Source organism: Bombina bombina, chromosome 1 (genome assembly GCF_027579735.1).
Source record: "Bombina bombina isolate aBomBom1 chromosome 1, aBomBom1.pri, whole genome shotgun sequence".
Lineage (NCBI taxonomy): Eukaryota > Metazoa > Chordata > Amphibia > Anura > Bombinatoridae > Bombina > Bombina bombina.
Window position 1 is genome coordinate 931997125 of NC_069499.1, and position 12951 is coordinate 932010075.

At 39.2% G+C, this 12951-nt stretch overlaps 1 long non-coding RNA gene across 1 annotated transcript in view; it reads left to right on the plus strand.

Annotated features, from left to right (window-relative positions):
- Positions 1-12951, plus strand: part of LOC128647523 (uncharacterized) — a 105089-nt gene that overhangs the window by 70905 nt on the left and 21233 nt on the right. Inside the window, exon 2 of the long non-coding RNA XR_008400364.1 lies at positions 12324-12403. This is a non-coding gene — a long non-coding RNA (uncharacterized LOC128647523). The remainder of the gene's footprint in view (positions 1-12323; positions 12404-12951) is intronic.

Here is a 12951-nt window from a genome sequence, read left to right on the forward strand (position 1 = left end):
TATATATAAATATTACAAAAATCCATTCTCTTATTGAAGTTTTCATGTCAATCCAGCATAATTACAATTATTTTCTTTTGCCTTCAGGCTCTCTGCAGAATATGCAGTTTAAATCTCGGCTTGGAGGTGACTTCCATTTTCAATTATGGAGAATATTTTAGTTAATACGTTATATAAATATATTTTTCTCTGTTTAGCTCACTAGAGGGTTAATTAGGGACTCCCTTGATTTATAATCCTCACAAGATTACTGTATTCAACAGGATAAAAAGTAACCTATCTTATACTTAGTTCAGTGGTTAACCTTTGTATAAAGCAATATCATTTTAAAATATGATAATATAAAATTGGTGAGTAACCTTTTTTCATTACTCTATAATTGTTCAGTTATATCCTTTCTTAGTTCAACCTTTGTATAATATGATAACATATGGTTGGTGAATAACATTTTCTCACACTTCCCCTACGATATGAAGCAACATTTCAGTCAAGGTCCAAGAGTGGCCTGTTTCAGGGTTTACAAGGGGACCTTAAAGAAGAAAAATTAAGACTGTTCTCAATGCTTATTTTTTGATGTTCTACAAGTATATTTAGTTTTGAGCAATTTTATTTTATTTTGCCCATCTGTATATGTAACTATATTTTGAATGTCCTCAATAAAAATATTAAAATAAATATAAATTAAAAAAAAAAATAGGAAAAAACAAATCAACCTGAGACAACTGCCTTAAGGACATCCTAACAAAGGCTGCCTCAGAAGAAGCAAAAACATGAAAATGGTAGAAAAAATATGCAAAGACCAAGAAGCTGCCTTGCAAATTTGGTCCACTGACAAAACTAAAAAAAAAAAAAGCCCAAGAAGTGTCAACTAGAGTGGTATAATGAGCAGAAATCCATCTAGGTGGAAGCTGACCTGCCTCCAAGAAAGCTATATGAATCAGAAGCTTCAACCAAAGAGACAGCAGAAATGTTCTGCCCTTTCATAGAACCAGCAAAAGAACTAAGAGTTTATCTGAAATCCTTAGTAGTGTCTACATAACATTGCAAAGCTCTAACAGAATCCAATAACACAAACTTATCCCGAAGAAAAATAAGATAAGAAGAAACACAAGAAAGAGTAGAAATCTTAGAAACTCTTCTAGCAGATGAAATAGCTGAAAGAAACAAAACTTCCAGAAAGACTTTTAATATCCACCTGATGCATAGGCTCAAAAGGAGGAACCTGCAAAAATCCTCAAACCAAAATTAAGGTTCCAAGGAGGAAAAAAATAGATAATTACAGACTTAATTATAGAAAAGGCTAGAACTAAACCATGAATGTCAGGAAGATTAGAACTCTTACTAAACATAACTTAAAAAAAAAGGCAGAAAACTGACCTTGCAAAGAACTGGCGAACAAACCCTTACCCAAACAATCCTGTAAAAAACACAAAAATTCTAGGAATTCTAAGAGAATGCCAAGAAAAATCCTGATTCATACATCAAGAAATAGAGGCCTTCCAGACCTTTAAATAAAAATTCCTCTTAGTTACAGACTTACCAGCCTGTATAAGAAACTCATTTACTGAACGGATAGTTCAAAGACAGAGAGGGTTTCTGATTCTTTTTCTATGCCATCAAGCTGAGAGATCTAAAATCTGTAGACAACAGAACCAAATCTGCATACCAAATTCTGCAGGAATAAGCTGGAGTAATCAGAATAATCAAAGCTCTTCCTGCCAGATCTTGGCAATAACCCTGGAAAAAAAAAGGCCAGAGGTGGAAACAAATATAGGCTAGCCAGAATGACCATTGAACTACTAGAGCATCCACAAACACAGTTCAAAGTTCCCTGGACCTACACAATACCTGGGATATTTGAGATTTAACCGAGAAGCCATCAGAACTATCTCCGGGCAACCTCAAAGATCTATTATCTGATTGAACATAACCAGATGAAGAGACTACTCTTCCAAACGGAAAGACTGACGACTGATAAAAAAGTGCTTCCCAGTTGTCCAGTCCTGGAATATGAACAGCAGAAATCAGACAGCAATTAACTTCTACACAGGAAATAATTTAAGATACTACCTGCATAACTAGGGAGCTGTAAGTTCCCCCCTAATGACAAAAACAGCTACAGATGAAACATTGTCAAACTATAAATTGAGAAAATATACCATTTTTAACAAAGGTCAACCCTGAATGGTCCTGAGTATTGCACAGAGTTCTAAAAAATAAATAGGAAACCTCACCTCCTGCTTAAAGAGCTAATAGTTTAGCTACCAAGAAAGAAACAGACTTGCTCTGGAATGTAAATGAGTCCTCTGAGACATCTGAGTATGTTCCCTGCATCATTGGCAAAAGATACAAAGCTGAAGAGGGCTCATATGGAAGTGAGCAAATGGAATAACATCTGAGGCTGCAAGCATGAGACCTGACACCTCCATGCAAAGAGTGACTAAAGGAAAAGACAGAGACAGAGGGTTCTAACAGGCAAACACCAGCTTCAACCATCTTTTTCTGCCAAAAAAGTCTCATAGAAACTGAATCTATTTGAACTCCCAGAGAAGCAACCTTTATCTGAGGAGAAAATAAACTGTTTGCAAAAATGGCTTTCCAACCATGTTGTTGAAGAAACAACAGTCTGCAGTAGTGAAATATTGCTAAATGTAAAGATGGAGCTTGAACCAAGATATCATCCAGGTCAGGAAACACTGCAATACCCTGAGACCTGATCACAGAAAAGAGTAAATCAGAACCTCAAATGGAAGAGCAACAAACAGAAAAAGCTTGTCCAAAAAAAGCAAACATCAGAAAAACAGAATTTATGCTTACCTGATAAATTACTTTCTCCAACGGTGTGTCCGGTCCACGGCGTCATCCTTACTTGTGGGAATATCTCTTCCCCAACAGGAAATGGCAAAGAGTCCCAGCAAAGCTGGCCATATAGTCCCTCCTAGGCTCCGCCCACCCCAGTCATTCGACCGACGGACAGGAGGAAAAATATAGGAGAAACCATATGGTACCGTGGTGACTGTAGTTAGAGAAAATAATTCATCAGACCTGATTAAAAAACCAGGGCGGGCCGTGGACCGGACACACCGTTGGAGAAAGTAATTTATCAGGTAAGCATAAATTATGTTTTCTCCAACATTGGTGTGTCCGGTCCACGGCGTCATCCTTACTTGTGGGAACCAATACCAAAACTTTAGGACACGGATGAAGGGAGGGAACAAATCAGGTTACCTAAATGGAAGGCACCACGGCTTGCAAAACCTTTCTCCCAAAAATAGCCTCCGAAGAAGCAAAAGTATCAAATTTGTAAAATTTGGCAAAAGTGTGCAGTGAAGACCAAGTCGCTGCCTTACATATCTGGTCAACAGAAGCCTCGTTCTTGAAGGCCCATGTGGAAGCCACAGCCCTAGTGGAGTGAGCTGTGATTCTTTCAGGAGGCTGCCGTCCGGCAGTCTCATAAGCCAATCGGATGATGCTTTTAAGCCAAAAGGAAAGAGAGGTAGAAGTCGCTTTTTGACCTCTCCTTTTACCAGAATAGACAACAAACAAAGAAGATGTTTGTCTGAAATCTTTTGTAGCCTCTAAATAGAATTTTAGAGCACGGACTACGTCCAAATTGTGTAACAAACGTTCCTTCTTTGAAACTGGATTCGGACATAAAGAAGGTACAACTATCTCCTGGTTAATATTCTTGTTAGAAACAACCTTTGGAAGAAAACCAGGCTTAGTACGCAAAACCACCTTATCTGCATGGAACACCAGATAGGGCGGAGAACACTGCAGAGCAGATAACTCTGAAACTCTTCTAGCAGAAGAAATAGCAACCAAAAACAAAACTTTGCAAGATAGTAACTTAATATCTATGGAATGTAGAGGTTCAAACGGAACCCCTTGAAGAACTGAAAGAACTAGATTTAGACTCCAGGGAGGAGTCAAAGGTCTGGGCAACTTCATTATCTGTGGCAGTATTGTCCTTACTTTGTTTGGACGCTATGGCACAATTATCACACAAATTTAAATGGGGAGACACATTGGCTTTCATACATATAGAACATAGCTTATCCGAAGGCACAGACATGTTAAACAGGCTTAAACTTGTCAATAAAGCACAAAAAACGTTTTAAAACAAAACCGTTACTGTCTCTTTAAATTTTAAACAGAAAACACTTTATTACTGAATATGTGAAAAAGTATGAAGGAATTGTTCAAAAATTACCAAAATTTCACCACAGTGTCTTAAAGCATTAAGAGTATTGCACACCAATTTTCAGAGCTTTAACCCCTAAAATAATGGAACCGGAGCCGTTTACAAATTTAACCCCTATACAGTCCCAGCTATAGCCTTTGCTGTGACCTAACCAAGCCCAGAGGGGAATACGATACCAAGTGACGCCTTCTAGAAACTTTTCCAGCTACTTTCAGATCCTCACACATGCATCTGCATGTCTTGCTCTCAAAAACAACTGCGCAGTAATGGCGCGAAAATGAGGCTCAGCCTACAACTGGGAAGGCCCTCCCTGACTGGAAAAGGTGTCTAACATAGTGCCTGCCTTTAAAAAACGTTCCCCAAGTTTATAAATGTGAATTATCAGCATAAACATGTATAAAATGCCCAAATAAAGCAATCGATTTAGCCCATAAAAGTGTCTACCAGTTTTATAGCCCATATTAAGCCCTTTATTCTGTTTCCTTGACTAAGAAAATGGCTTACCGGTCCCCATGAGGGGAAATGACAGCCTTCCAGCATTACATGGTCTTGTTAGAAATATGGCTAGTCATACCTTAAGCAGAAAAGTCTGCTAACTGTTTCCCCCAACTGAAGTTACTTCATCTCAACAGTCCTATGTGGAAACAGCAATCGATTTTAGTTACTGTCTGCTAAAATCATCTTCCTCTCACAAACAGAAATCTTCATCCTTTTCTGTTTCAGAGTAAATAGTACATACCATCACTATTTTAAAATAACAAACACTTGATAGAAGAATAAAAAACTACATTTAAACACCAAAAAACTCTTAACCATCTCCGTGGAGATGTTGCCTGTGCAACGGCAAAGAGAATGACTGGGGTGGGCGGAGCCTAGGAGGGACTATATGGCCAGCTTTGCTGGGACTCTTTGCCATTTCCTGTTGGGGAAGAGATATTCCCACAAGGATGACGCCGTGGACCGGACACACCAATGTTGGAGAAACGATGATGTTTCTTGAAATAAGAACATAAAGGTAAGAATCCTCAAAATCTATTGTTGACATAAACTGACCTCCCTGAATAGTCCGAACCTGAAGGTTCCCTCCTTTTTTAGAACGACGAATAGTTTGGAGTTCCCATCTACCTGAGGCTTTACTCAGTTTCTAGGAACATTGGACAGAAAAAAACTTCCCTTGGGAGGCCTTGAAACCTATTTGATATCCTTGAGAGTATGTTAAGAACCCAAGAAACCTGAACAGACTAAAACCAAGCTTCCGAAAAAGAGGCACAACTTACCCCCTTACCAGATCCTCTGGATCGGGGGCCATACATACATGCAGACTTGTATGGGGGAGAAGATTCCTTGGACTGCTTAAACCTGCTCCAGATAAACGAATGGACAATTGAACTGGTATTTAGCTTTACAGGCTTGCAAGCAGAGGGTTTATTTATAGGTGCTAAAGCATTTTGCAAATGCTATTCTATTTATTTCCAAACAGATCTCTGATACTGGGTAGAGGAAAAATGATTTCTGAACCCTGTTCTGACAAAAGGGACAAACACAAATCTGAGCTTTATATATATACTCTTGGACTTTTTGTCCTGAGAAAGAAAGGCTCCTTAACCCCCAGACACCATGGAAATAATGGAAAAAAAACAGAACCAAATAAAATCTTCCACTGTAAAGAAAGAGAAATCATATCAGCAGACCAAGATTCTAGCCATAATGCTCTTCTAGAAATAACAGCTAAAAACATACTCTAGCATTAAAAAGGTTTTAAAAAATCTTCACTTGCAGAATAAAAAGAAAACTGCCCAGAAAGACTATATAACCATAAGCAACAGCCACATCAGCAAAAGATATTACCAAACTGAAAATATAACTTGCCTGCAAATAAGCCCTCCTAAGGAAGATTTTAATTTCATATCTAAATGGAGTATAAAAGGAAGAGCTATCTTCCGAAGGAATGAAAGTACATTTAGCGAGTGTAAAAATGGCCCCAAACACTTTGAGAATAGCTTCCCAACGCTCAATAATAGAAGCTGGAAAAGTATACCAATTCTTAACCCTTGCAGAAGGAATAAAAGGTATATCTTTTATACAGTGAGCAATGTTTCCATTATACAAGTACCAACATAATTAGGGATGTTAAATCCAGGAAAGGACTGCAAATCCCTTTGGACAATGAACTGATTGGGGTAAAAACTCTTGACCTTGAGATTGCACAGGTACTAGGATTAATTATTCCCTTATCCTCCAAATCCTTTTATAAAGGCTGCTGCCTCAGAAGGACCTTTGGCAACATGAGATAGGACCGCTGGTCAATAAGAAGGACTCTGCTTCAAAGAGAACAAAACTCTAGATCTCTTGAAGGACAAAGAGAATCAGTACGGATTTCCGAACTATTTTTCCTGATGGATCCAAAAATATATAAACGTATACAAAGTTTATTAAATACGTACATGATATAAGTAGCAGCTGTGCTATACAAGTACCTACTAAGTATTTGTACATATTTATATTGTCATATAGCCTTAAGGACTAGAGGAGCAGCACATATAGATCAACAGGTATACATAAGATACTTGTAAATCCATGTCCAGAATAAGCAGAGAATGTGTATACTTAGAAAGTAAATACACAATGTAGATGATCCTGTCATGTAAAAGGTCAGTAACTTTTGTAAAATATACAGATTAATGGTTAATTATTATTTATCCTCTGATATAAAAATGTCTTGTCTTTTGTAATGATACAGCATTTGTAAATGGCCTGAAATGGGTGACACAATACTGATTAGCATACATTTCAGGATGCCTGAGGTGACCAAAGACAAGATGTCCCAAAACTACAAAGAGAACATTTGTTCCCCAACTAGAAAGTAGAAACTTCAAAAGATTCTTTACCTCATCGCTTAAAGGGATAGTAAAGTCCAAATTAAACTTTCATGATTCAGATAGGGCATGTTATTTTAAATAACTTTTTAATTTACTTTTATCATCAAATTTGCTTTGTTCTCTTGTTATTCTTAGTTGCAAACTAAACCTAGGTAGGCTCATATGCTAATTTCTAAGCCCTTGAAGGCGCCTCTGCATCTTACAGCTTTTCACAGCTAGAGGGATTTAGTTCATGTGTTTCATATAGATAACACTGTGCTCATGCACGTGAAGTTATTCAAGAGTCAGCACTAATTGCCTAAAATGCAAGTCTGTCAAAATATCTGAGATAAGGAGGCAGTCAGCAGAAGCTTAGATACAAGGTAATTACAGAGATAACATTATATTTCTTTAACAGTGTTGGTTATGCAAAACTGGGGAAAGGTAAATAAAGGGATTATCTTTCTTTTTAATCTATAACATTTTTGGGGTTTACTATCCCTTTGAGATTAGATATTTTCAAACTAGATAAACCTGTTACCTAGATCACAGGAACCCCTATGGACAGCAGACACAGGTCTGGACTCATGTTTGAAGCTCAGAATCTTCAGGAAAGCTGTTAATTTACACTATGCATGTATAAACAAGACACTGTAATTACGGCAACTCTTGAATACGCAATCCTTGTCTGGAAAGGTGATAGCTCAGATGCCAGCATATGGGAGGGTAAGTCTCATATGAAATAACTTGTGCTTAAGTCTCATATAGTTAAAATACTCAGATTGTATTAAAAATAACTATATATATTTGTCTGGGAGATATACCTTATACCTGATATACTATCGGCTAGATTACGAGTTTTGCGTTATGAGGGGTGCGGTGCTAACTTGCACTTTATTGTCACACCTCACTTACCTACAGCACTGGTATTACAGGTTTTCCTAAACCCGGTGTTAATAGGCTAGAAGTGAGCGTAGAGCAAAATTGAGCTCCATACCGCACTCCAATACCAGCGCTGCTTAAGTCAGCGGTGAGCTGGTTGTACGTGCTCGTGCACGATTTCCCCATAGACATCAATGGGGAGAGCCGGCTGAAAAAAGCCTAACACCTGCAATAAAGCAGCGTAAAGCTCAGTAACGCAGCCCCATTGATTCCTATGGGGAAACTAAATTTATGTTTACACCTAACACCCTAACATGCACCCCAAGTCTAAACACCCCTAATCTTACACTTATTAACCCCTAATCTGCCGCCCCCGACATCGCTGAAACCTACATTATATTTATTAACCACTAATCTACTGCTCCGGACATCGCCGACACCTACATTATACTTATTAACCCCTAATCTGCTGCCCCCAACATCGTTGACACCTACATAATGTTATTAACCCCTAATCTCCTGCCCCCAATGTCACCGCAACCTACCTACACTTATTAACCCCTAATCAGCCGCCCCCAACGTCGCCGCCACTATAATAAACATATTAATCCCTAAACCGCCGGACTCCTGCGTCGCAAACACTAGTTAAATATTATTAACCCTTAATCTGACACCCCCGTCGCCGCCACTATACTAAAGTTATTAACCCCTAAACCTAAGTCTAACCCTAACACCCCCTAACATAAATATAATTAAAATAAATCTAAATAAAACCTACAATTAATAACTAAATAATTCCTATTTAAAACTAAATACTTACCTATAAAATAAACCCTAAGCTAGCTACAATATAACTAATAGTTACATTGTAGCTAGCTTAGGGTTTATTTTTATTTTTCAGGCAAGTTTGTATTTATTTTAACTAGGTAGAATAGTTACTAAATAGTTATTAACTATTTACTAACTACCTAGCTAAAATAAATACAAATTTACCTGTAAAATAAAACCTAACCTGTTTTACGCTAACACCTAACCTTACACTACAATTAAATAAATTACCTAGGGAGGCGGGGCTAGCTCTTGAACTGAGAAGCTGTGTTTGTTGAGAGCTCCCAGACTTTAGCCCATAATCTTGCTATTATTTAAAGTTTTCTGCTCCCAAATTTATAATACCTACTGGCTAATAGCCCCGCAGCTATTCTTGGTGTGGAAATGGTGAGAAAGGGAGTTGAGGAACAGAGCAAAGAAAGAGAAAAGATCCAAATAGCGAGAGACTTGCAACGGGGCAGACAGCTCCGGATAACCTCTTCATATCAGGCTACAACAGAGAGATGGTGGAGGAGAACAGTGGCCTATTTCATCTCTGCGAGATCAACTATCCCCTATCGGCTGACAGCAAACACCACTCCGGAGGGTCGGGGCTCCGCTCCGGAGGACTACAGTGGTGATTAGAGGAAGGCGGGGGATAGCGACATCGACCTCGGCTCAGATCCGAGGGTTGCAGCTTCACGGAACCTAGCAGGGTAGTCTACTCTACCACATATCCCTACTCTGAGACATTTTCTGGGACCTGTACACGAAGGTCTCTCTGGCAGGCATTCCTTACAGGTTGGGGGAGACTTCTTGCTCCGGAGCCGGATCGGCCCTGTTGTGGCGCGAAACTCCGCCATTTTAACTGAGGCCTACTCCGGCTTCCAAACCCACCGGACCCAGCTGGCTGCAGGAGGAACTCTAGCGGCAACACCAACCAACCGCAGGAACTTGTGAACAGGGGTAAGAAGTTTTTCTCTAACTCCCCTTTGACCACATAATATAATAACTTTAAATAAAATCCCTCATAACTGTGCCTCCTGGGACCACGCTGAATCTGCAGCGGGAAGTGGTCTGACTCACCCAATTTAGATAAAGCTGCTTACAAAACTAGTTAGCGACTTCCAGACCGACTGAGGACAGTATTAACAGTTAAAATAAAACTACTTCAAACTCTTTTAATAAGGAGCAGCAGGCAATCAAAGAAGCTACTCTAGGCCAGAGCCGTTACATAAAAGACAGACAGACAAGTCTATACTGCACCTAACTAAGCAGGAGTTTCTGCAACTCACAGTTTGATGTGTCATTTTTACACAATTGACAATTCCCTCATTGCTTTAATGTGTATTTAAATACATACAGTTCCTCTCCACACCAACCCTTGAAACAACATCTTTACCCCCTAATCCTAGAGCAGCAGCACACGAGGCTGTGCTTTGGGAGCTACATTAGGGGCACTACTAAAGGGACAAGAGTCTTCAGACAGAGGAACTGCTAAATCTGGATACTAAGAATATAAACCCCCTCCCATTCTTCACTGCCCGTCTATAGCCCTTGCAATGATGACACATTAAGCGAGATGAAGTGAGGGTAAAAATGGGCCAGATATCTATCTCCTTATTCATATACTGCTATCAAAACTCAACCCCTACTCAATGCTACTTTATTAGAAGCCTTATTCTAACAGCTTAACCCCTGAGCTACTTATTTAACTAAAGCTACTCATTATTCTATTTGACCTACTCTCTCTGGGCCTTCTACCAATTTACACAATGAAGAACAAAACACAAACTGTCAAGGAGTGCCTTTCTAAGTCTCAACTTAAACAGAAACAGCTGACTAAAGAGTCCCCCACACAGGAAGAAACTCTAAATTCAAGTATGACAGAACCATCAGCGTCCCTCTCCTCTGACATCCAAAACAAGGAATTACTCTCTCAAATTAAAACTCTATTCCAAGAAGAACTGAAATCGGCGTTGTTTGACCTACGCCAGGACATTAAGGAAATCAGTACCCGCACAGCAGAATTGGAGGAAAGAACAGACGTAATTGCGGAAGAAATACCACATATACAGAAAAACATTTCAGACCATGCAGAATATATACACAGATTAGAGGAGCAAATTGAAGATCTCGAGAACAGATCTCGCAGATCCAACCTACGTATACGAAATCTGCCAGAATCATATAAAAACCTGAATGAGACCATGACTTCACTTTTTCACCAATTGGTTCCAGATATAGAGCTAGATAAGCTTCTGATGGACAGGGTCCACAGAGCCCTCACCAAACCCCAACAGTCCACTACAAGAGATATTGTCCTTAAACTTCACTACTTCCACATTAAGGAACTCATCCTTAAAGCGGCTAGACAACAACCAACAATTAACTTTGAGGGCCATGCAATTCAAGTCTATGCAGATGTTGCTCCAATCACATTAAGGAAGAGGAGAGATCTTAAACCTATCACGATGGTACTCACAAAAGCCCAGATAAAATACAGGTTGAACTTTCCCTTCAAGTTGGCTTTCACACACGCTAATGTTAACTACACCTGTTCTGATGTGAATGAAGGATTATCCATTTTATGTCGATTGGGGATTCCATTTGAGTCTACTCAAAACTCTTCCAATATGATCCCTCAGAGAAAACCCATACAAAAAGAGTGGACCCCTGTAGGTCATGCTAAAAAAACAAAGAAAATCAAAGAACACTTCAAACAACCATCCAGATTCTGAGTCACCTTCGGAAGAAGAGTTTCCACCAACCTGACAAATCAAATAGGTCTAAAGGAGTATCTTGATTGAACAGCTTTGGCTTACTGGGAGAAAACTTGCGGTAGTCAAGTTTCCCATATCTATAGTGGCCTACCTGTTGCATCAAACATGACTCTAAAGTTCTTGGAGATGTGTCAGTCAAATCTTAATATATATATTTGTCCGGGTTAGGCCCCACTTCTACCTCACTCAGGGGTTGTTCCAGTTGATGTTGATGTTATTGACTCACTTATTGCTACGAAAAATGTTATTTTTCTTTTTTCTTTTTTAGCTGTTATCTTTGCATCAAACCCATCCCCTATCCTTCCTTATTTCCCCTGTTTCAGATTAAGATGTAGAAATGTCCATCCAAGCATTACTCATCCCTCCTTCCCCTCCCTTCTTATCCCCTACCCCTCACCCTTCCGTCTCCCATCCCTCCTTCCCTTCCCCTTTCCTACCAACACTACCACCTTCTCCCCTCAACTCATTGTCATATTGGATGTAGAACCGAAGCTCATAATATATTACAGACAATGGTGTGTTATCCCAAAGCTCACTTAATCCCCCCCACCTTCCCCCTTCCATATCCACTATTAGCTTATGATTAGGAGATACTGTTATAATTGTTTTTAAAGGGTCCAGTACCCTCTCCTTCAGTAAATGTTTCCCTGACTAGGGATATTAGTATAAAGTTTAAAGTTATTTTGCTTGTTGTTATGCATGTATTATTTTTCCAGGCATGTTGTAATCTAGTTGTGGTCAACCCACCTGTACCATCTTTTTTAACACACACTACTTCTCATTACACAGATATCCCAGATATCCTTACTTGGGGGGGGTCTTTGCCCCTTTACCATGGCAGTCTATTCCTGGTTATCCTCTGGTCCGAGGTAAGTCCCGGCTCTCTCCTAATGGCACCCACTTCCACTAGTCTATCAGACTTTTTATCTCATGTGGCACATATAGGGGTCCAGTTGATAATGTTACCTTTACACTTCCCAAATGTCTATAAAACTCCTCTCACATAATGTTAGGGGACTCAATTCCGATATCAAAAGGAAGAAGGCTATCACCACCTATAATTCACTACATGCCCATATAGTCATGTTACAAGAAACCCATTTTACTAAAAATTTTACTCCGAATTACAGGGATAAATCATATCCTACACAATATCATGCTATTAGTGGGAAAAATAAATGTGGGGTTACCATACTACTACACTCCTCTTTGAATTTTAAAGAGGAGGAAGTCATTAGAGACAGAGAAGGAAGATTTTTATTAGTTAGGGGCTTAATCCAAAACACCCCAATACTTATTGTTAATGTTTATGCCCCCAATGAGCACCAGACACACTTCCTGACAAAATTAAGCAAGTTATTGACACAATGGAAAAGACATAAGATCATTATGGGAGGTGACTTCCATTTATCACGTG